The sequence below is a fragment of the Balearica regulorum genome, chromosome 14 (genome assembly GCF_011004875.1).
Source record: "Balearica regulorum gibbericeps isolate bBalReg1 chromosome 14, bBalReg1.pri, whole genome shotgun sequence".
NCBI lineage: Eukaryota > Metazoa > Chordata > Aves > Gruiformes > Gruidae > Balearica > Balearica regulorum.
This window is the reverse complement of record NC_046197.1, coordinates 21,874,477-21,898,687: the sequence shown is the minus strand read 5'-3', so window position 1 is coordinate 21,898,687 and position 24,211 is coordinate 21,874,477. Positions and strand designations below refer to the sequence as shown.

At 44.2% G+C, this 24,211-nt stretch overlaps 1 long non-coding RNA gene across 4 annotated transcripts; it reads right to left on the bottom strand.

Annotated features, from left to right (window-relative positions):
• Positions 1–4,218: 4,218 nt before the first annotated feature.
• LOC142603808 (uncharacterized) lies at positions 4,219–23,327 on the bottom strand. 4 transcript variants are annotated; one of them, XR_012837683.1, is made up of 6 exons: positions 22,983–23,327; positions 22,524–22,794; positions 16,669–16,721; positions 15,351–15,538; positions 6,441–6,624; positions 4,219–4,689 (listed from the first exon to the last, which is right to left on the bottom strand). It is a non-coding gene; the product is annotated as an uncharacterized LOC142603808 (long non-coding RNA). The 4 variants fall into 4 exon arrangements; XR_012837680.1 differs by having other exon boundaries at positions 6,488–6,624; positions 22,983–23,325; XR_012837682.1 differs by having other exon boundaries at positions 6,488–6,624; positions 22,524–22,607; positions 22,983–23,321.
• Positions 23,328–24,211: the final 884 nt, after the last annotated feature.

Below are 24,211 nucleotides of genomic sequence, written 5' to 3'. Positions count from 1 at the left end.
CTTCTTTCTCCAGCCTTTCCAGCCTCCCCTGGGGCAGCTCCTGTTCACAGTTGGGAATTGCCCCCACGCCACGAGGAGAGCCAGGCCAGGCAGAGACAAACCACACAGGTGCGAGGTGGGGGCAGTCAACGGCATCCCCAAGGGAGGAACAGGCAACCACATCCTCAGTGTGGCCTCTGGGAGAGGGAAAGAAAAAGCAGCAACTATTACTACTGTAGGTCGGCCCTGGCGAGAGCCCCTCCTCCTTCTGCAGGGGCTTCTGGAGATGCTGCTCTTTTTTTGGTGCTGCTGCCGCCGCCAGCACCCCCGTTCAGGAAGAAAGCGGCACAGGCGAGGGCCAGCTTGCCGACTTCGCGCCAGGGCTTGGGGGCGGCCTGGGGCTGCCGGACAGGCTTCAGGAGAGGTGCTGGAATTGGGGGCTGCTGCACAAGCTGAGCGGGGCCGGGGGAGGCTCAGGGGGAGCTCCGGCGAGTCGGGGAGGCGCCCTGCGCCTGGGAGGGAGTCCACCTACTTGTCCCCCTTCCACCCTGTCAGCTCCCGGGTAACTGCCTGGGACTGCCCTGACGCGGCTCGCCTCCAGCGGACCGGGGGCCATCCTCAGCGGAAGTGTGAAGCTTCCTATCCCGCCACCCCCGGACGGCCAGAGGGCAGGAGACACCCCCACATCCGCCGAAGGGGCTAGCTGACCTCACCGGTGGCCTCAGCCTCACTCGCCGCCGCCGGCGGGATCCACGCCCTGCGCGCCGCCATGCTGCTCCCCGGTATCGCGCATGCGCCGGCCACCGACGGCGCGCCAGAGGAGCCACAGCTGCCGCGCGAACGCCGGGCTGCAGTACCGCGCTTCGGCCATGAGGCGGCCGCTTGCCCGCGGGCGGCACCGGCGGTGCAGTTCTGCGTTTTGCGCGCCGAGCGCCCGGGGACACCGCGCACGTGGGGCGGCAGCGGAGTTTCCTTACCGAGAGGGAGCAGAGAGCGCGGCGGCACCACCCCACAAGCACCTCGGTATCGCACTGCCGTTATCAGCGTACAGCAGCGTGGAGCACAGCGGCGCCACCGCGCATGCGCGAGTCAGCAGTGAGCTGCGCATGCACCGCCCTCGAGACGAAGTATCGCGTTTTGGTCGCCGGGTGACAGCAGGGGGCGCGGGAAAGCGCACGCCGCGCATGCGCGGCACGAGATGCAGTACCAACTTGCAGTCGCCGAGCGCCAGCATCACCTTAACGATCCTTTCCGAGCGCTTAAGACTGCCAAAGATGGTAACTACTGACTGGGGGTACGGGGCTTAAATTTCTCCGCCCTTTTCCCACTTGCAGCTCAGGCAGCAATACTCGTTGCCTCCGTACCAAAAAGCATCCCAGTGGCTCGAGCATTTCAGTCCTTTGCATTTGACTGTTATAAAAGTCTGGTGGTTGTTTCTGTTCATGCCCCCCACCCCATTATCTAGGGAGGGGAAGCAGCACATGGAACCTGTGGAACAGAGGGTTTTTTTCCCCCCGGAGTAAGCCCCAGGGATTGGTGTACCGGTCTGCGTGTGGCATCAGGGTTGTGGGAGTGACAGCAGCAAGTCAACAGATGCTGGCGAGAGATTTAATAAAAATAAGGCAACGCAGACAACGTCCTGAAGGCAGGAGAAAAGAGACTCAAAGTTGCTTTGCACAGAGAAGGGCAGCTATGTTTAGTGGGAAACAGTGCAGCTGAGCAGACCAGATGCAAGTGTCTGATCTGCGTGTGAGCGATAAACTGGTGATGCTCGGGCTTTGTTGTGTCGTTTGCACCTTTCCTCACCTCTGTGCCATCAGTAATCTGCTCTCCTAACCCCGCATACGCACAAGGCTTCCTGTGCAGGGTTTGTCACTTAGGTAAGAGACACTCTATGATGTTACGTACCACCCTGTCCTCCAGCATGCAAAGTAATTAGATGTGAAGCAGGGAAAGCAAAGAGGCATGTTGGCATATTAGGTGTCCTTAGCAGGCGACCATAGAGCCCTGGAGGTTCCATCTTTGCTCTGTACAGGAGCATAGCTCTGCCTTTGCTGCCTGCAACATGCAATACTTGGTAGGCTGGGTGGTCTGTTCTGTCAATGTGTCAGGCGAGCAGCTCAGTGCCTTTGGCTGCCTAATTCACATCCTTAAAGATTTCAATGCTCGTTTTTAATATTTTTTTAAATATCTCCTGGCCTGCAAGCTATTTTCAGCTAGCAACACGGCTGAAATACAGTGCTGGTACAAATCTAGTTGTCATTTTGCTTTGATAGCAAAAGGCTTTTGTAACTTGAACCCCTGATTGTTTTGGCATCAAGACTGCAAGGCAAGAAATATGCCGCTATTTGAACAAGCAAGACACCTGCCAAATAGCTGTGCACAGCGATACGTGGCTGCCTGTGACTGACACCTTTTTCTGCTAAAACTAGATCACGGTTCCCTTGTGAAGAGCCATTCGCAGTGGAGAATGTACCTCTGCTTTCCCTGCACTGGGTCCCCAGCAGCTAAGCACCGCACAACCACTCACTCACTACCCCTCCCACACTGGGAAGGGCAGAGAGAATCAGAAGGGCAAAAGTGAGAAAACTTGTGGGCTGAGATGAAGCAGTTTAATAATTAAAAAGAAACCACCACCATGATGAGTTGGGGGGTGCACAAGATAGGAGGGCAAGGGATGTGGGGGGGTGTCATGGAAAAAACTTGCATGAAAAACACTGAGGGGGCGGACAGCAGGATGAGGGTATGGGGGACATATGTGAGGATGGCCTACACCAGAGGGTTCATCTGGGACAATCTACAGCGGATAACTCACCTGAATAACCCCCAAGAGAAAATCCACTCTGTATAACTGACCCACACCGGACGACCCACACCAGATAACCCCCAGCGATGCCCCTCGAACTGCCAGCATTTCACTCCAAATTTGGTTTGTTGGTTGTCCCCCCCTTAAAAATTGGGGGGAGGGGTACTTTCCCAAAATACTCAATTTGGGGGTTTTTTGGTGCTTTTCCACAACATAAAAATCGGTGACTTTTGCATGACAACGTGGTGAGTTTTTTTGCTTTCTGGCTGCACAAATCCAGGCTGATTTGCTTTTCTCAGGACCCCAAATTGGGATTTTTTTTTCACCCCATTGCAGACCCAGAATCAGGGGGTTTGGGGTATTTTTGTGCCATGGCAGTGGCTCCCGCTCTGTGCGTGTGGCCCCACAGGGGAAGTCCCCGTTTCAGGGAATCAGCCCCAAATTTACGCTTAAATAGCCATTTACACTTCTTATACAGAACATCTGTTTAGACTAGCTATCTGCTCAGACATGTATTTTGACACTTTAATTTTATTTTTTTTTTAGACTTCTCTATTTACACTTAGATACAAGGGCATGTAGTGATCGGATGAGGGGGAATGGTGTTAAGCTGAAGGAGGGCAGATTTAGCTTACGTATTAGGAAGAAATTCTTTACTGTGAGGGTGGTGAGGCACTGGAACAGGTTGCCCAGAGAAGCTGTGGATGTCCCATCCCTGGCAGTGTTCAAGGCCAGGTTGGATGGGACTTTGGGCAACCTGGTCTAGTGGAGGGTGTCCCTGCCCATGGCAGGGGGGTTGGACCTAGAATGTCTTTAAGGTCCCTTCCAACCCAAACCATTCTATGATTCTGTATCTACTTACAATCATATTTATTTATACACTTATCTATTTACACTTACATATAATCTCTATTTAGATTACATATAATATCTACTTAGACTTACTATGTAACACACGGCAAGTGTAGATAGCTCTATTCAGACTTCTATGTTAAATCCCTTGTATCTTTTTTTTTGCATTTTAAAGTCCTTTATTTTTTAATTTATGTATACACGAGTTATTTTTGTATTTTAAAACCCTGTATATCTCTATTTAGAAATTTTTTATATTCTAAAATCCTTTATATCATATAGTAGATGTGGGTTTTATTTTTAAATTCCTTTATATATATATATACACACACATTATTTTTCAATATTTATAAAAACGAGAGATTTTTCTCTATTCCAACGCCTCACCTATTTTTTAAACTCCTCACCGTGAATTTTCAGGCATTTGGGGGCTGTGATCCCTTTTGTTTTGGGCTCCCTCCACCCGCTACTCACCTGCTCCTCCACTGCATCATCGCCCCTCCCGCCTGCGACATTGGGGTGCACCAAATGATGTCATCACCCCTCATCCTCCCCCATCCCCCCTCATTTTATTCATCCCCAAAAACAGCACAAAATGAGGCAAATGGCCCCAATCGGCAGGTCATTACTTTAATAGCGTCATTTATATATGTACACACCCCAGCCCAAAAAAGGGGGGAGGAGCTCTGCTAGAAAAATAAAGGGACAGCAGCCCCTCCAAACCGTTGCAGTCCCCCCTGTCCCCCAGGCTGGGGCAGGGTGCGGCGCACGAGAGGACGGTGCCGAGTCTCTCGCTCAGGCTCTGCCTCCCCCTCCATTCCGGCGCTGGGACGGTCACCCTAGGGCAACCGACCTCCTCGGTCCCGGTCAGCCCCAAACTCTCCCCAGCAGACAGCTCTCGCTGCTGCACCTGAGGGGCACCCACTAGAGACAGAGCCGGGAGCCTCCATACACGGGGCTGGCTCCTTACCTTCAGCATGCTTAACGACCGGGAGGCAAACCTGGCCTGCGGGGTATCTACTGAGCATCACGAGATGCTTACAACATGACATCTGAAAAACAAAAGTCCCAAATTATATTTCAGCATATTAAAAAAAAATAGCACAGAAGAATGTAGAGGAATTCAGTCAGAATACGGGAGAAGATAGTAGCTGAGCTAGAGGAAGACTCTAGGTAAACAGGTCAGCTCCACATACAAACACAACCTTTAAAAGCTAGAGTGCTTTGAACACTTAAAATCAATATTAAGACTAATTGATATGATTTTTAATACATTCTTAGCATAAAAGTAAACACTCTTGCTGGTGTGGGAAAATGTCTCCTCCCTTCCTTACGCCACCGCTGCAGGGAGATAACCCCGGGAGGCTGCAGGAAGAGGTTGTACTCTAATGAGAATCTACACCTACAGATCCACCACGACAGCTACAGCCGTTGTACTGCTGCTGCACCTTGCTTGCTTGGTCAATAAAACTGAAAGTGAAGTGTAAGACTTTAAATAGTAAAATAAGGATCAAATCTCATTAATTCACTTTATACTAAAAAGGTATATGTATGTTTATATACATCCAATAAAAATACTTATACTATAAAAATATTTTATTTCCCTTTTGCACTAATTCAACTTGCATAGTTGTGAATTGATACCATTATATTATCTATCTCCAAAATACAGAGTTGTAATTTTAACTTTTTTTAAAGTTTAATTTATGATAGAAAATCAGTGGGATAAGAGATCCCACATATGGTTTTACTTTTGGAATAAAAAAAAAAAAAAAAAGTAAAACACACAAACCAAAACCCACCACAAAATCAGTTCCTCAGTGCTGCAATACATAAGGCTACCAAAAAGGACTGGCAGATTTGCTAATGCTTTTGGCTGTAGTGAAGCGTGCAGAGGAACAGATTTTTATGATATCTCAACTGTTACAACTGAGAACCCAAAGACCAGCAATGCCATCAACTTTTGGAAGATGTGCTGTGCTTGGGTCTTTGGAAGGAAATTTACTTTTTTGTTGTTGGTGGTGGTTGTTTTTTTAAAAGAGAATGAAAAGTCTTGTTGCTGATGACTTCTACTGCCAAGTACATCATCTCTGAAGATCTGCTCCGATTGGAAGTTCATAAAATGCCACTTCTTTGAATGAGAAAGATTTCCATTCTGGAAAATGTCTTTCCAACTGACACTGAAGTAAAAAAATATGAGGCAAAACTATTAAACTAAATAAACTAGAATAATAATAAGAAAGGATTGCAGAATACTGTCCACACTGCCCACACTGCTGAGAGGCAGATTTTGTATTTTGGGAGCCATCACATTCAGAAATGAGGACTGTGTTTAATTAATATGCAATTATCTAATTCTGGGTCTCTTGCACGTGTTTCTGGGTAGCATCTCTGCCCCATTCCAGGCTCATCAGGACTTCCCTTTTTTTTTTTTTTTCTAATAACATCACAGTAACTTGATGGGAGTTTGAGAAATAAGCCTTTTATAGAAGTCCATCCTTTCTACCACCACTGCCAGAAGAATGTGATACTGATAGAGCTAACTAAGCAGTGCAGTTTCTTAAAGCAAACCACAGGCCTTGCGATTGTTTCAGATTTCTCCGTTAGTTTCCCTACAAGGGTATGAAGCATCTGAAATGTTGGAGAAGATTTTAGTTTTATACCCCAATTAAGCTGTCCTTCAACTCTGTGCAATAAAATCAGGTTATGTCCAAGAGTGAAATTACCATAAAATAGCCAAGATCAGCTGACTGCCCTTCTCCCAATTTCTCCAAACTGTACTTTCCATTTTAGAGAAACTCACTGGCTCGCTCACTTTTTAGACATTTCAGGACAGCTGAAGAGTTATACCTTGGGTACTCCTGGAACTGACAGCCTCCCTTCATCACCAAGTTCTGGAGGGCACAGCTACGATGCGGGAGAGATCCCTCGACTGCCATTTTCCCAAGCAGCTTCAGCAGAAAACGAGTGATCATTTCCAAAGGCTCCTGCAAAGGCAACGGCCACACTTCAGACTCCCTATAGCGTCAGTCCAGCTTGAGGAGGTTTACACATAGGCAAGGTTTGGTAGCGGGGGAGGGATGCAAGGGTGGCTTCTGTGAGAAGATGCCAGAAGCTGCTCCCATGTTGGACACAGCCAGTTCCCGCCGGCTCCAAGGAGGACCCCCCCTCCAACCAAAGCCGAGACCATCAGCGATGCTCGTAGCATCTGGTTCTGACGCTACCGTGCGCTCTGCCATCTTTTGAACCTCAAAGGCTGATTTTTCAAACATCATCAGTGTGATTCAAGACAGGAATAAACGCTTCCGTAAGTCAGACTGCAACCCTTACGATACTGAGAGGATCCCCTCTCAAGTTCATCGGTGATCAATAAATCGGGAACTCAAAAGGGCAATTCATCTTCTGAGGGTACCCGATCACTGCAAAAAATTGTACCACGCAAGAAAAGTGAAGCAAGCCGTTGGTGTGTTGAAGCCCCCACGTGCACCAGGTAGGGAACTTCCAGCATCTAGTCACAATTAGAATAAAAACAATACACGCAGTAACTGGACGGAGATTTATACTTCATCTCTCCCCAGACGTGCCAATAGTTCTATAGAACAGAATCCTCTTTTATTTTTCATTTAGACCATTTTAACAGAATGTCAAAACACACTTTCCTTTCCTCGATGTCGCCGCAACCACAAAGTTGCACTGCAATGCATGTTACGTATATTATCCCTAGAATGCCTCACCTGAGAGAAAGTTAGCTCAAGGCCGTAACGAGCATGGACATATGCAGTTTGTAATAATTTCCCAGAAATTCTAAGCATACAGGACACTTACACCCACCTGCTCCACAAGAACAGTACATCTGCAAATAATTTTAACAGACAATCAGCCTGTTTATGTGGTTGCAATAGCCAAGACTCGCAAATTTGTTCATTCTTCCTCTTTCCCAAATAAAAAAGGAAAGGAAACTATGAGAGAACTCATCACCAGCAGTTACTCTTAATATGATTGATTTGGTGCCTATTTAATTTTAATGCTATTGCTATGGTCTAAAATTTAATTCAGGATCTCATTGTGTGGAAATCTCTCAAGAACTCTCCTTACAACACTAGATGAAAGAAATTAGACTGTCATCTGCAATAATTCCTTTCACTCAAGTATTCTCTTTCTACTAAGTTCTTTCGTGTTGACTGATGGGTTTTACAGGCATTCATTTGGGGGGGAAAATGTGAATAATCCTCCCAAAAGATATTTTTCTCCATTGAACTCACAGAGATAAGGACTCTCTGGGTTCTTTTCCATTCTGCTTTCTGCTCTGGAGCAGATTTTCTTCTGAAATAGCTTGTCTTTGGCACCAGAAGCCATAAATGGACAGAGAGGAACTTTTCTGATGTGCTGAGAGACCTGCATTCAATTAGAAGTTATAGCTGGTTGTTCAGTCTGCCTGAACACTGTGTATTATTATGAAACTGCCTCCTTCGTACAGAATCCCCTTCTGCAGCAATTCCATCCCATCAGATGTAAAAAGACTTCATGTCTCCCATCTCCAGGTTTTTCCGTCATCCCCTCAATGAAAACCTCTCTCTTTCCTCTTACAACAGATAGAATAGAAAGACTATCACTTTCAATTTCTCATCTGAGCTTGCCAAATATTATGGTTTAAATGCCAGAAATTAAATCGCACGCGCATCAAAATTTCCTTCATAGAACTCCCTGCCTTCGCTATTTAGAGGTGTTTTTGAAAGACCTTGTTCAACAAGAAGCTTCTCAGCAGGCTTTTAGTCTCTATTACTAACTCCTATTGAAACCTAACATCTTCTGAAATTGAAGTGGTGTTTTATACAAATATTTTTTGTAATTTGGTTTCCACTGCCCACAGATGTTACATAGATATTTCCCCCAACACACTTTTTTTTAGTGGAAGTGTGCAAGATGCCAGAACAAATGCTTGCACTGATTCTTCATTTCAGCCGCCATTTGTTTTGGTCATGATTTAGAGACGTATGCCGCTAGTAAATCCTGTAGAAGGGCGGCTCTGAATCCACATGAGATGGCTCTGACTAATGATTTAGGCTGTTTATCTTCAAAATAGTTGAGCACTATCTAGAAATGCTATCAGGCTTTTGGACTATTAATTCCACAAAGCCCTTTTCTTGCCCTTCCTTTGCCTTCTTCATTTGTCTTCAGGAATTAATTTCCTTGATTATATTAACACATCCATGAATCTCTGCTTTGGATAGCTTTGCCTTTGTAAAGATGCCTCCTGTTACCCTAAGTCAAATTGAATTTTTGCCCCGAGTGCCTCCTTTGTAACTGACCTTATTCGTTCCAGTGTAGGATCTGTTCCTGTTCAATTTAAAAATCTTTTCTTTGCCACGCTGCAAATAGTACTGCATCCTCGGTGTGGGTTGGTTTTGGGGTTTTTTTTAACTCATTATCAAGTTACTTGCAACCTTGTTGCGGTTATCAAATATGGTTGAAACAACCCTGCGGTACAAATCACGTGCAAAGGCGTGTGCTTCAGGGAGGCAGATTCCTCTACTCAATGACTAAAAAATACCACGGTCCTTTGCACATGCTCTGTCAGTTTGATACAAACACTTGCTTTCCATTCAAAATTCAAAACACTCTGATACAAATTCCTCAGTTGTACTTACATCTTTATGGCCAAAGGACCAGCAAAAAGTCTTTAAATCACCCCATTTGGTAACACTGCACAGAAATTGCCTGAAATACAAACATCTGACCTCACATGAACGTGAAAACCAAGGTCAAAATCCATTCAGCCACCTCCTCGTCTTGAGACCTCCTAAGGTCTGAAAAGGGAGACTCATCTCTAGCCTTTTAACTGTATGCCTTTGGGGAATTTTTTGTGTTCTTTCTACTAAACACTTCTGAGATTACCACACTAGCAAGATTGAGTTAATGTGTCAGCCAACTCCTCCTTCATGAGGTGAAGACATGCGCTAATCTTTTCTCCAACGGCCACTATATTCACGGAAAAAGGATTGAGATTTGATTTATGAACTCACCTTTTTTCCCCAAGGGCCCACATTTTCAAAGATATTTAATAGCCTAAGATGTTACACACTCATTTTAGCAGGACCTTCTAAACGTCTAGGAAACCCTGGGCTTTCTAAAATCCGGTCTCGGTACCATCAAGGCTGTGTGACTTTGGCACTCTAACTCTGTCTTCCCAGCTGTAAAATTCCAGTACCACTGCCTAAAAGGACTTCTATTACAAGCCTGTTGTGGAAACCATTCACACTTTACAGAGACACCGTTCGCACGGCTTTGAAGGATTTTTTCCCCGCAAATTTGTCACTTCATTTTGATCATTCCTAAAATGAGTCTTCCTCATTCGGAGCGAGGAAAAGTACCAGCTGAGATTGTTTCTTGTCATAGTTGCTTACCACTGAACAGATGGAAATCAAAATGCTCGGCAAACACTGGAGAGCCAAAATTTAGAGCGTGCCTTTCAGACCGATTTCATTAGACATTACTAAATTTGTCAACCTCACTCCCCCATCTCCTTTGTTGCATTCTAACACTGATGGGAATTGTAAATTACGAAAACGCAAACAGTGGCAGACATCTCCACTGCAACCAATACAGCAATTAACATAATGAGGGAGATCTGGATTCCAATTCATATTGTATGCACAATGAGATCCCCTTCACATCTTCCCAGAATTATATTGCAGTTGTTGATGCTCATATTTGGCCAGGGTTCGCTGTGTTGTGGTTTTGATTAAAAAAAAAAAAAGTTTACTTCACAAAAATGCTGTGGCATCCCTATCGTGCTAAGGAATTACAAGACTAAAAGTATGAATTTTGAATTGGAAAAAGTTATTCATATTATTCGTCTCTTTTTATTATCATCATTTCACTAATGCAGTAAAGCATATAAGCATTTAGGTCATACTGATATATAAGAAAAACATTCATTTCTCAATCAACTAACATTGGCTTTACAAACAAAGGTCTGTTATCTAGGAACTAACTGTAGCTATCAATATTATCAAACTACAGAGAAGTGACCAGCATCTTTGTCCCACTAGAAATCGAGAGAAAACTGCAAGAAACACAGCCTCTGTAATCAAGTCGTGGTATTCTGAGGTGCTGAGCACAACTTCAGCATCAGCCTGCGCTAAAAGAATATGGCATCTGTCAGAATCTCCCAATGTCAGGGAATGAACGAAAGGATTCCACAATGAAAACTATGCAACGCTGGACCGCCAAGGTTTTCACCCCTTGGGTACCCCACAAGTACTTGGGTAACCTCGTGAAATGCCAATGGTAACTTCCAGATACGCGATGCTCTGACTGTGCTCGAGCAATAGGGAGATCATAGAGATGTACTGAGGCTCCACTAAGGACCGTTTCAGCAGCAACACTGAGCAACTCAAAGGAATCCCTCGCCCTTGAGTTTAGGGGAGGCTGGGGACTGTTTTAAACTCAGTCCGAGCTGATTACAAACACGAGTCTGCGCGGTGCTGCCTGCCGTATTTTCCGATACCAGTGAGAACTATCCCCTAGCACAATCTAGTTTGTGGTAAACAACTGAAAACTCAGTTTGGCCCGGGCAGCCCTTTAATTCCTGTGAGAAGTGTGTTCCACGTGCATGGATCGCCCGTCACTGAACAGGAGAAAAAATAAAAATAAAAAAAAAATCTTTTAGAGAGCATTCTCCCAAGTATGGCAAAGAACATTCTCATTTTTGTTCATAGAATGGTTTGGGTTGGAAGGGACCTTAAGGATCATCTAGTTCCAACCCCCCTGCCACAGGCAGGGACACCCTCCACCAGACCAGGTTGCCCAAAGCCTCATCCAACCTGGCCTTGAACACTTCTAGGGATGGGGCCTTCACAACCTCTCTGGGCAACCTGTGCCAGTGTTGTTACAGTGGCATTTAGGAGCACGCTAGCAAGGCCGCCACAGAACGGGTAGATTTTAACTAGAGACAAACTACGGTAAGCTGCTGAGTCAGCCAAGTCCCTCCCCTCACGGGAGAGGGGAGCCTTTCAGACAGACATCAGCCTCCAAGTCACCCAAGGGGACAACTAATTCGTGCTCCCATTTCCCACCACATACGAGACTCTCCTCATTTTCCAGACACTGCTACCGGAAAAGGAGGGGAATCACTGATACACAACTCTCAATGCTTTTCTGTTCTGTTGTTCTCAGAATGTATATTTCTCCTACATTTTTGTCCACGGCTTTACAAAATCACAAGGCATCTTCATCAAACTGGCAGCTTAGGAAACCAAATTGAGAAAGCTGGACAAAACTGCATCTGAAACTGAATCTCTTTTTTGTGTCCTTCCCCCAGCAAGCATCCAGATGGAGTCATTTGAGGAGCAGCTACCGGCTCCTTCTCAAAGTGGTGCCTGGTGGCAAGGTTTTCTGGCCAGGTTCCTGTGATTAACTTGAATGGATCGTGTCTGTGGTTCTGACTTTATGGCTTGTGCTTCATTTTCTTGTCTTCTGCTCTATGTTGCTTGCTGGCCTTAACCATCCCCTCGCCTCTAACAAGTGAGCGACGTTTTCATGGCCAAACCGCTCTTAACTCTGCATATCAATTTTCAAATATGCCAAAACTTGCCATCCATATTATTCTCATTAAAGGCTACCTGCTTATCTAACTGTTCTATTAGAAAGTCTAGATTTGACAGTAACTTCAGCGATTAGGTAAAAGCTTTAACTGAACAATTTACTTTTCAACCTCTTACTTCAGAAAGATAAGAGAAAAACCCTACTTTGATCCCTAATAAGTTAAGCAAACAAAGATTTCACCTTGAGGAATGCAACGGTCTATTTCTGCTCCAACGAGGAAACCACCCACTCGACCCTCAAGAGAATCTAATGCTTTTCAGCTCTCCCAGCAGGTCGTTCTCAGCAGGCCACTGGCATTTGTCAATTTTATTGTATTTAGGTACAACGTAACAGAAGAATCTTACCAACTGGCCCTGGCTCCCAGCCGATAGGATTTTAAGGACTGGAATAGAAAAATTAGCTGTATCTATATCTACAACAGGTTACCGCCTCATGCAAACAGCTTGAGAGTATGCTTTGATACGGGCATATACAACGCAACTCACACCTTACGGTGGATGCAATTACTAACAAAATCACTCTATGCATAAATCTTGCACTGTATATCTGTGGATTTGATGAATGGATGCACATGGTATTTACATTTTTTAAATTAAAAAAAAAAAAGGACACTGAGAAAATTGGATACGGATTTAAAACAAAGAGCAGCGCTACTAAAATAATCCCTCAGGATTACCTTGAAGGAACACCTTGAACAGCAGTGCCCTCTCCAGCCGAGTTCTGCAATACTAAGACATGATCACATACATCTATTCTTCACACAAATAAAACCAGCTCATTCAACCTCTCCTGGCAGGATTTTCAAATCAAGATTTTCATAGTTTGTCTGGACTGGGTAGACTGACTAGGTTGGTCTTCACTTTTCTCCAGGTGAGGTTTCCAAAACAAGAGAACAGTACTCCAGGCGAATTACTGTACAAGCAGAACTGAGAAGAACAGAAGCATGACTTCTCGTGCCTTACAAGGCATACTGTTGTTGAAACAGCTTCACATGGACTTTTTCTTTTTCTCTTCTAACAACAGTGGAATGTTGACTCATCCTAGCCTGTGACCCACTAAAACCCTGAACCTTTACTCCAAGCAGATAAAAAATATCGTCCTATTAAACATCATGCATGGGCAAAAAAATGTAGAGATAAAACCAAGCATTGCTATTTCATAACGAAACTTGAGGTTACTTGGCAAATTCCTAAGAGCTGAAGTCCTTCTTTGGAGCTGCTCTATGATCTTTCTAAGTCCTCCTGTCACTCCAGGACCACTGAGAACAGAACAAAGCACCTTCTGTCTGTCAGTGCTCAAACCAGGGAAAGAACTTCATTTCCCAGTTTCTTCTCTCTGCACATCCGGACAGCAGACCAAATAGTCAAGAGCCACCAAATGATGCTGATAACATCTTTTCAACAGGCATCACCCGAGTTCTTCAGCATCCAAAAAACAGAAATTGTTTTTGTCCTTCCCCAGCCACGCTACAGATTTGTCAGTGAAAACAGAAAGATGAAAGTTTACTGCCTGTAGACAAACTTTTCTCTTTTTTTTTGAATAATGTTTCCACACAATACATTGTACAGTGGCATTCTGTGTCGCAGTTAGGGCTTCCATATACTGTAGCACTACCAAAGCTTCTAAGCACAGACCAGGACTCTATACAGAGCTGTCATCTCTTCAAGAGCTGTCCCCTTCACGGACTACGATCTGTAAGATACAGTTTGTTTTGAAGCCTTCCCCTCCACTTTATCTTTGCTGCATCGCCACTACAGGTGAGTTTGTTGTGGCACCACTGTGAGCAGTATTAGGTTCTTGGTTTGGAACTCTTATGACCAGGCTCTAAAGCGCCATGGCTGGCTTGGAGAAGACAAACAGTAATACCAAATTTTGAGTTACTAGATCAATTTACTATAAATTGCTGAAAACTCAAACTTTAAAAACCATAAATATCTATCAATGTGAAAACAGTGCAGAACTTCAAATTAAAATCTGATCTACCAAAAAAAGACCTGGTCTTTTTACTAATTTTCACCCGGTAGCAAATCCTTATCATTATATGCCAAGCTATGGTTATGTATATATGTAGTTCAACATGGAGAAAAGCTTCTGTGAATGCCCTCATGTTTTCTCCACTGCATGATAAGCACGCCCTTAACACACAGGCTACTAGATCTCAGTGCCAGACGAAGAAATTAAAGAAAAAAGCTGAAGTTTTAATTCCCTTCTTTTACATTTTCTAGGATTAAAATTCATAGCTTTCAGGTAAAATAATCAAGACTCTGACTGCAATTTTTCTTCACATAAACTGGACTTAAAATTATTGAGCGTCATCCATGTATAGTAAGCACAGGCGTATATAGTTCACCACACAGCAGTTCTGCCTGAAACAGAACTAGTTATTAGTGCATCCATTGCAAATTTTTAAATCATGTAGCAGAAGGAATTCAGAGAAACTCAAGGTAAATTCTTAAGTGTCATGGATGAAATTCATATCCTAGAATTAATTAGCCCTATTTTCACTTTTTAACAGTTCAGGCGGTGCGTGAGCCTTATGCAGGCTTGTCCTCCTCTACCCCAGAACAGATTCCATCACTCAGGATAAACTTTTGTTACAGGACAGCTGGAACATCTGGCATCACACCACAAGAAGTTGTAGCAAACGTGGTATGATCATACAACGTTTCATGTCTGGAATAATTTAAAGGGCGGGGGGGGGGGGGCATTGCAAAGTGACCATCTGCAATCATAGTTTTGTTTAACTCAAACGCTCCTTTCCCAATTTTGTCCTTCAAATGGCACTTAGAAATCTAGCTAAGGCTTAGATTCTCACCTTTCAGAAACTGCGTGGGAACTCAGAAGGCAATTTTCTATTTCCTTCCAAATACAGAGAGATAGCTGGGTCTGTTCACGTATCCTCACTGCTGCCAGAAGGCAGACTCTTGTTTAAAGAGAGCCTTTCCAATCCAAGTTTCTTCCACTAATCTTCTTTCAGGTGTTGAAAAGATCTATATAAGGCCAAGGGTTCAAAGAGGCACTGAGCAGTTTTGACTCTTTCAGATGCACCCAGGCGGTACACAGAAATGTGCAGATGAAGGGAGAATAAAAGCACTTTTTGTCCTACCTAGCCCCATTGGAGAGAGAGATGGGCATCCCAGACTCCAATGCGCAGCAAAGGCTCTTTAGCGTTGCTTAGTGCCTTTCGCAGACACTGGAAGTGGTGTGGCTAGTACTCCTTAAAGCAAGGATCTGGAAGCGTGGAGTTTACACAGCGCCTCACAGAGCATTCTTGGCTCTTCTGACTGTTGCCAGCTGACAGCAGGAATTAACCATGAAAAGCAGTGTCAGAAAATAGAAGATATAAACGTCTAAGTGTAAGTCATGCTCCTTATGTTATGCTCCAAAGATATGCATTCCAGCATTTGTCTCCAGGCACCCTGAATTAGAAAACAAAACAGCTTTCTACTCCTTGCGAGTTCAGGGAAGAACTAGGGAGGAGGAAGAAAAACACCCACACAAATGGGAAAAAAAAAAAACAAACCAAAAACAACCAAGAGCCTTAGTCTCAGATTCCTAAAGGAAAGCAAAGGAATCCAAACTGCATAACTCAACATGACTGTTTTCATACTCACGACTAGACCTACAGTTACAAGGTCACTTAAGCATTATTTTCAAAGGCATTTCCTAGAAAGAATACCCAAGTTGGTTTTGTTTCTGAACATAAGGTGGCAGCATACAGACACTAGTATCTAAAGCCTATTAGTGCCATCGCTGAGAAAGCCAAACAGCTCGGTTACATGAGTATGACATGAGGTGTTCTCGCTGAAGTTGAGGAATTATCAGAACTCTCCGCAGCCTTCACAAAAGAACTTTGAGCGTAATTCTTTCATTTGCTACCACTTGGCTATGCCTACCCTTAAAAGCAACTGTAAGCTACCACTATCCTAGAGGAAAAGTGGAAAATCCCTGTCACATCCTGTCCTGCCAGTCACCGCAGTCGGGTAGCCCATCTTTCAAGTCCATGAGCAAATGCCATCCATTCGAGCAACTTTCCTTCTCCTTTCTTAGAATCACAATAGCCCCTACTAGAAAAAGCAGAAAAAGCAGCCCTAAAACGAAAACAAACCCCAACAACAAACCAACCAACCAACCTCTGGAAGACCTTTCTTTCTGTCCAGCATTCCTGCTTCAGAAAAGGAAGCATGTTCCCTGCTTCTGAGCATTTGTCTCCTTCAGACAGAAGGGCTTATAAAACCCAACTTGCAAGAATATTGTGTGGTTTGATATTTCTAATGGAACCTATATGCATTTATGTCCTGTCAATTTCTGTTTAAGTTAAAAAACATCCTCTGGTTGATCATGAAACATAATAGCAAAATGGCAAAACATATAGCTAGCTAATTGGAGAATGCATCCAGTTTTGAGTATCTCTTTCAGCTTACTTCACTCATTCTGGGTAGAGACAGTTTTGTTCTCTTCTAGAGCTCACTTCTGCCTAAAAAAAAAAAAAAATCAAATTTTACAATTATTTTTTATATATATATATATACATATATTATAAACCCATCCACCTTCTTTGATGATTACGGGCAAAACCTTAGCTGTGCTGACAAACTTCCGTTAACATAGTTTGATCATCTAAATGACTTTGATGCAAGACAGACACCTGTGCAACAGGGACATAAATGGTTATTATGACTCTCAGTATCACCTCCATCACATTACATCAATCAAATGGATTCCAAATCCATTGCACCAAGGGTTGTTGAATTACCAGCCCCAGAGACACAGACAGTGCAGGATCCTCACGGAAAAAGTCTGGATCTTGAGGCCAAGGAACTCTAGGAGACTATTCAATGACACCTTTCGCGACAGCAACTTAAGCTGACAACATCTGTACTGTGAAAGAGGAAGAAAGTCCTGTGGTAAAGAAGTGCAAGTCTGATGACAGGGAACAATTCTGGGGCAGATTCTCCTCAGCAGGAAAAGGCTTTGTCTCTGAGGATACCACCTGAGGGCAGGGACGCTATCATGAGAGAGACAGAGGTAGGCTGTAGTGACATGCAACACAATTATCAGCCATAGACTACCTAAGATTATGACTTGTCAGCCACGTGCAGAAAATAGGAACTGAGGAGGAGTTCGGGCAGACTTTTTGGAAATCCTAGGGAAGTTACATTAATGTTTATTTGTCTGGAGACTATCAGGTGGAAAAAAAAAAGGGGGGGGGGGGGGAGTTTCTGGAAAGAAAGCTTAGTCCATTAAAAAAAAAAAACCCAACAAACCCAAACAAAACCAAAACCCACTGTCAGGGAGACCCTGGTCTTCAACTTCATATTTTAGCTACAGCCTCCCTGACAGTTTTGTTTGTTTGTTTAGGGTTTTTTGTGCTCACACTACCAGAGGACCAGAAATGCAGAGTGACCATGCATGGCTAGAAAAAATAGTGCAAGGAAGAGGGATTCAGAATCACTAGGAACTAAAGGAATCTTTAAAAATAGAAGGACCCTACACAGGAGGCGTGCCCTTCATCATAAGACACATGCAATCAGGATACTGACATTTGCAATAAAATTTAAAAAAAAAAAAAAAAGGCACAGGAAAGTTTAACCTAAGAATCACAGAAAAGCCAACAAGTGTTAAAAAGCACACGGTTTGGGGTGATACACACAAACCGCTGTATTTTCTGAAGTAAAGCACAGAACAGCATTCATCAAAACACAAGAACAGTTCAACATCCTTGCAAGAGCAACAAAAGCCAGATATCTACTGCAATAGGCTATAGTTTCAAAAAAGGAGTTAAACATCTTTATTTTTAAATAAAAAAGTAGTGCTGCAGTTAAAAAAGTAAAAGTATTTTCTAGTGACAGAAAAACTATTCAAAGACATCATATCAGCAATTGTGCTTTATTGCCTGTTAGGAAAGGCTAAGAACCAATCCAAAAATAATTATTCTGACAAGGAGGAAGAACGACATCCCTCAAAAAAAAAAAAAAGTTATGCTGAAATGCAGAAAATAAACACGGTTGCATACTGTCATATTAAAACACAATATGGCAGGCCAGAAATAAGGCTTGGGGAAGACAATTTGCCGACAGGAAGAGAACTGATGACTCCTCCTTTCTCAGCTGTATCAGGGACTGTGAGACTATCAGAGCGTTCATAAGGCCAACTGATGGTCTAAACATAAGGAAGGCACCAAAAGTGACTTTTGCACCCATTTTGCCTCAGACAAGCTTGGAAAAGTTCCGGTGCCAAAAGTTTCCTTTACAGGACTTGCATTACAGAATATTTTAAACTGAAGTGTCTGTAGGATAGATTACAGAAGGGATTAAGCCATCAAAATGAACAACAAGAAGTCGTTAGACCATATGGTATCCCTTCAAATGCTCAATCAGAGGATGGAATAACAAGCATAATAGCTGTGGCGTTCTTCCTCGGTACCAGGGGACTGGATGGTACCATACACAACATGAATTTTTATAAAGGTTTCAGAAAGCTTCAGGCTTATAAATCCTATGTTCATTCCAGGCACGCTAGCAGAAGCACACTAGTAGAAGCTTGCTAGAAGAATTAGTGGGTACATGAATAAGTAGTAAATGTAGATAAAACATCAGTGTAGTTTTTGTGAAGGAAATTCATGCCTGAACAAATCCTTTAGAATTATTTAGAATAATCAGTAAGCACGTGCACGCCGGTTTTGGCTGGGATAGAGTTAATTTTCATCACAGTAGCTACCATGAGGCTATGTTTTGAATTTCTGCTGGAAACAGTGTTGATAGCACAGGCTTGCGCACACGGCTTTTGCTTTACCTATTAAACTGTCTTCATCTCAACCCGCGGGTTTTCTCACTTTTACCCTTCTGATTTTCTCCCCCATCCCACCGAGGGGGGATGAGCGAGTGAGCGGCTGTGTGGGGCTTAGCTGCTGGCTGGGCTTAAACCACAACAATGCGGACATGAGAAATTCACCCAACGTACTATATTTGGATTTCCAGAAACTGTTCAGTACAAACACTCGCCAAAGGCTCTTAATCTATCTCGTGTGGGACAACAGAAACAGAGAAGCAACTCATTAAAGACTGAAACAGTTTGTAGTTGGGCAAAAATTGTCAGCAGACTCATGCAGAGATCTCTGCTTAGCCCTAAGAAACCATACTTACGGAGGATTTGAAAAAGTCAGGTGAAGGGTGAGGCGACAGTGACTTCTAACAATGTCCTTCTGTGCAGTTACAACAATGCCCCTGTAGAGTTGCTGCAGGGCTAACAATATTGTGGGAACAGATGTAAAGCTGCATATGGACTTCAGTGTGGATAATGCAAAAAGCCCAAACAGGGACAGGGGGTTCAAAGTTTTAACATTATACATTGTATGATGGTCTCCGAGAAAACCCGAAAAAGATCTTGATACTTAACAGCTTTAAAAGCTCATTGCTCAAAAGCCAGACAGAAGGTTTAGAAATACTCAGAAGAGAAAACATAGGAGGAAAAAAAAAATTTACACCACAATTAATCCACATCAATCCTCCATCTTGAATACGGTGTATGGTGCAGGCCTCCACCTCTCAGAAACAAGAGCGTAGCATGACAAAAAGTACATGAAAGAATCATATGAGATACAGACCACCTGCTGTACAAAACAGACCCTGCTTCTTCAACCAGAAAGAGAGCAAACTGGGAAAGGAGTGACAGAGTTCTGTAGCTATCGTGGAAGCGACATTATTCACCATCTTCTATAACGTAAGTCCTAAGAGGCGTTGAATGAAGTTATGAAGTAGCAAGTTTAAACACACACACACACACACACACACACCCCCCTTCATGCAGCACTTAGATATGATAAAATTCCCTTTTCTGACAGATATTGTAAATGCTAAAACTTTGTATTGCTTAATAACTCACTTGCACAAAGTTAGTTGAAATAGGTAAAGACACTGACTCTAGCTCATGAAACTTATTGGCCACAGGTCACAATCACCAGAAGAATATTCCAGGGCTACCTCGGCCAATGGACCAGACCCTGAATTTCTTCTGATTGAGTATGACAGTTCTTTTAATAAGCAAGGAAACATTGATGGTGTTTGTTAACTACTCTATTTTAATGTAGGCGTGCTTTTTTAAAAAGATCATCATGTGTTCACTTTATGACCCCATAGATACTACAACCACAGTTACGACACCTCAGGTGGTCTGGTTTTGTCCAGAAAAGGCCTGCCTCCTTGAGGAAAAACATGAGATGTGTGGACAGCTTCTGCCATTCAATTCAAAGCACCACAGCTGCTTTCCAGTTCATTTGAATGCATCTGGAGTTTCTTATAATTCTCGGGCTTATTTATGCAAACAGAAGTAAAAATCATGGCCAAGAGCTTTAATCTCAAGTATCATCAGATCAAAATGCTGCTGCTGTACATTTCCTTCAACCTTCTGTCAGATTTCCAATTATACATATTTACAAGTCCAGTTCTCCAGCTAATGAGGAAGAAACCTTTTAGACAGTATTCGAAGAACCACTGCTGACATTTTTGTTCTAGAAAATTTGTAGGAAGATATAGAGTCTGTCCCTTCATTTCCTCCTTATGCTCCAGTGTTCTTTCCGGTATTCCAAAGACAAATGTAGTCAAAACTATTAAAAGTGGTAAAACTAAACTCATTCACTCCAGAGTGTTTGTTTTCCAGGACTTAATCACATTTCTTTGACTGATGTTTAGGCTTTACTAAGGTGTGCTTACAGTATTTTGAGGGTTCCCCAAGGCTGCTGTAACTAGAATTGCTGTATATGCAGACAAACCTGGAAGCGTAGTTCCAGTTCACACTCTCAGCCCACAGGATGCCATGTCACAATGCACTAGGCAGCTCACTGACTTAGCACACAGCTGGGCACATTCAGGTAGAGAACCTGAGGACTACCCGCAGCTGTGCAGTTGAAGGAGCGCAGCAACTGGGATAAACACATTTGAGATGTTCATTATGTAATGTGTTTTCAAGAGCTTCTAAAGCCATCCCCAACTAAACTTGTCACATGGAAGAATAGCCACCGTCAGACAAGTAATGCTCATTCTGCTTAAAAGTTTTTACTGCATCATCACAAGAGACAGAAGGCATTCACCACCTTTTAAAGATCAGATCAAACTTCTGTCTCCCTGTCCCTCCAACTCTGACATTCGCAAGTCTACTTGTGATCAACAGTTTTATTGTTACAGGGGAAGCCCACTATGACAGTAGTCAGGATAGCAGAAGTCAGGTCATATCACTCAGGTCAACCTTACAGGGGACATTGCACAGCAGAATTTTCATCTATTGACATTTTTACTGGTAGTGTCACCGTGTATCATCATTTGTGGTCGGAGATACAAAAAAGTAGTATGAAAAGCTCGCAAAAGAAAAAGACATGCCTGTATGCTTCTTCAAAAAAAACCAACCAAAAAGTTCAAGAAGCATGCTTTAATAACGCTTTTTGTAGTTAAGGAAGTAAAATGTGCGTGTTGAAGATACTTCTGCCTAACCCTCCATCATTTTTATTATGGCAGTGCCAAAGAATGATCAGAAATTGAACCCTACAAAGTGCTAGACACTATGTATAAGCATCAGCCTCTGTTATTTAAGTTGAGAGAGTTTGATTAATCAAGTCAAGACCATAAATCATTAAAGTTTACCAGTCAAGGTGGGATTTTTAAAAACAAAGTCACTTTGATTATAGCAGAACAACTTAACTATTTAAAGTTTCTTGTTCTTTAGTTATAGCTCCTATTTCATCCTAGAGTCTCAATGCACTTTAAAACATGTAATCTTTCTTCTAGGTCTAACTAGTACTTATCAGGGCTACATTCAGATAATGTGCACAGGTAAAGACATGGAATGTTTAGCTCAAGAATAACACAATTAAGCCCTCTTCATAAATATATTATCTCCACTCACAAATCTTGATAATTCTAGAGTCTACAGGGCCACAAATAGAAAAATTTTGAAAGGAACAACCACTTATACTAAAAAGGTCAACAAATACCCTAGCCCTAGTTAACAGCTTGCTTTAGGAGGAGCTGAAGACATTCTTCACGAGACAGTCTTCAACCACTTCACCCAGCTTTAGTCAACTCAACAATGGCGAGGGTGTGCTTAGGGGCAGCTCTTCTAAGGGCATCTACCGCAGCTCAGATCGCCTTCAGTCCCCAGCTATCAGTTTACAAAGTTATTTTTCTTTGGGTTATTTGAGGTCTCTTTCTCAGATGCACAAAATCAGTCCGTGTGGTGCAGACAGGCGTCAGTGCAAGCCCCAGAAGAAAGGTCCATGATCACATACCTTTTCACTCCAAAGTCTCTGGCTACAGCTCTCTATCCTCCTTGTTAAGTCTCATCTCTTCACTCAGCCAGGGCCCACGACCTACTTAGTAAGAGCAATTCAGAGTCACAACAGAAATAGCTTTAACAGTCGCATTTCACCAGTTTTATACGGATTCTCCGGTAGCAGGTCCGGAGCACAACAGGACACAATGCCACAGGCCACTTACAGAGTATCACAGGGGACAGTGGCCTCGTGAAGCGTGCCCGAGCTAAACTTTATCTCCTTATTTCTAAAGGGAAAGAAAAATGAAGAATCAGTTTTTCTAGTGTAATTAATGCATAAAGCAGCCACCTAGGCAAGGATGGTCCACACTTCCTCACATGCACAGCAGCTTACAGAAAGGCTCTACAGAGGAAAAGGCTGGGTGGACAAGGGCACCGGCCTCTTCAGCACTCCCCAGGTTAAACTGCATCCTACCTATTTTGGAGGCGTGTAGACAGAGCGACTCAAGTCTCTATTAAAGAGATCGCAACAGCAGCCAGCAGCGAGGAAGCGCTAGAAGCCGGCCTGCCCTCCAACGGTCCTTGGGAACGCAGGCACTCAGACGACGGTGCCCAGCCGCAGATGCCCGGGACCGCGCCGCCAGCAGGCGGGCGGGCGGGCGGGCGTCCGAAAGACCCCGGACCCGCCGCTCGGCCTTGGGCGGAGCGCAGGCTTCCCTTGCCCGGAGCCGCCGGCCAGGCCGGGCCGCCCGCGGGTAACGCGGAAGCCGACCCAGACGAGAAGCCCCCAGGGGGTCCCGGGGAGAGGAGGGGAGGGACTCAGCCACACAGCACGGCCCCGGGAACACGTGGGCAGGAAACGCCTTTTTTGGCTCTCGGAAGTGCCATAAAAGGCGCGGAGGAAACGCCAAATATGGTCGGCACAGTTCCGACCGCCGCCGGAGCGGCGTTTCCGCTCGGCCTTAGCCGCCCCGCGCCGCGTGACAGGGCCCCGCCCGCTGGCGCGCTCCCGGCGCTGGCGCGGTGACGCGCGGTCCCGCGAGCGCAGCTGCCCGGCCGGGGTTCCGCGAGCAGCTGCGGCGTGTCCGCGCGGTGCCCCTCGAGACCAGCTGGGCTGCCGCCAGCGGTGACGCACGGCTTTTCCTGCCGGTAGCGGTCAGAGCTGAAGTTGGGCTTTAAATCACAAACAGCTGAGGTTTAAGTCAGACAAATGGATTTTCTGCCAGTGACTGGAAACGCAAGAGGCCTTCGCTTCCTTCCCCTGCCGCTGCATTTCCTGCGCGGGCTTCGGGCTTTATCTGCAGGGAAGGCAAGGGGTTTCCCCGGCCGATCGCAACACCTTCTGTTGCCCTGGGAATAGCTTCCTTAAGACCTACTTACGCTCTCAATTAGACTTGGAGCGAACTTTTTAAGAATCAGAAATCTTGTCATCTTCAGACCAACAGCAACCAAAAAGATCTCGCAGAAAACGTACGGTCAATGCTTTGTCAGCCCTGAAATCTGCTTTCATTTTCTGGGGCAAAGGCCATGGAAAGAATGGGAGCAAAAGATCCCATGCATTTTCTTTCCTTTATGCTATAAAAAGGGATGGCAAACGCAAAGGACAAGTTGCTGCAATTTAGGCAAGCTACGGTGCACTGGTGCTGAGCCCTTCCCTCAGAACATTGCTGGCCTGCACTACTCAGCTATACAGCTTTTTGAGTC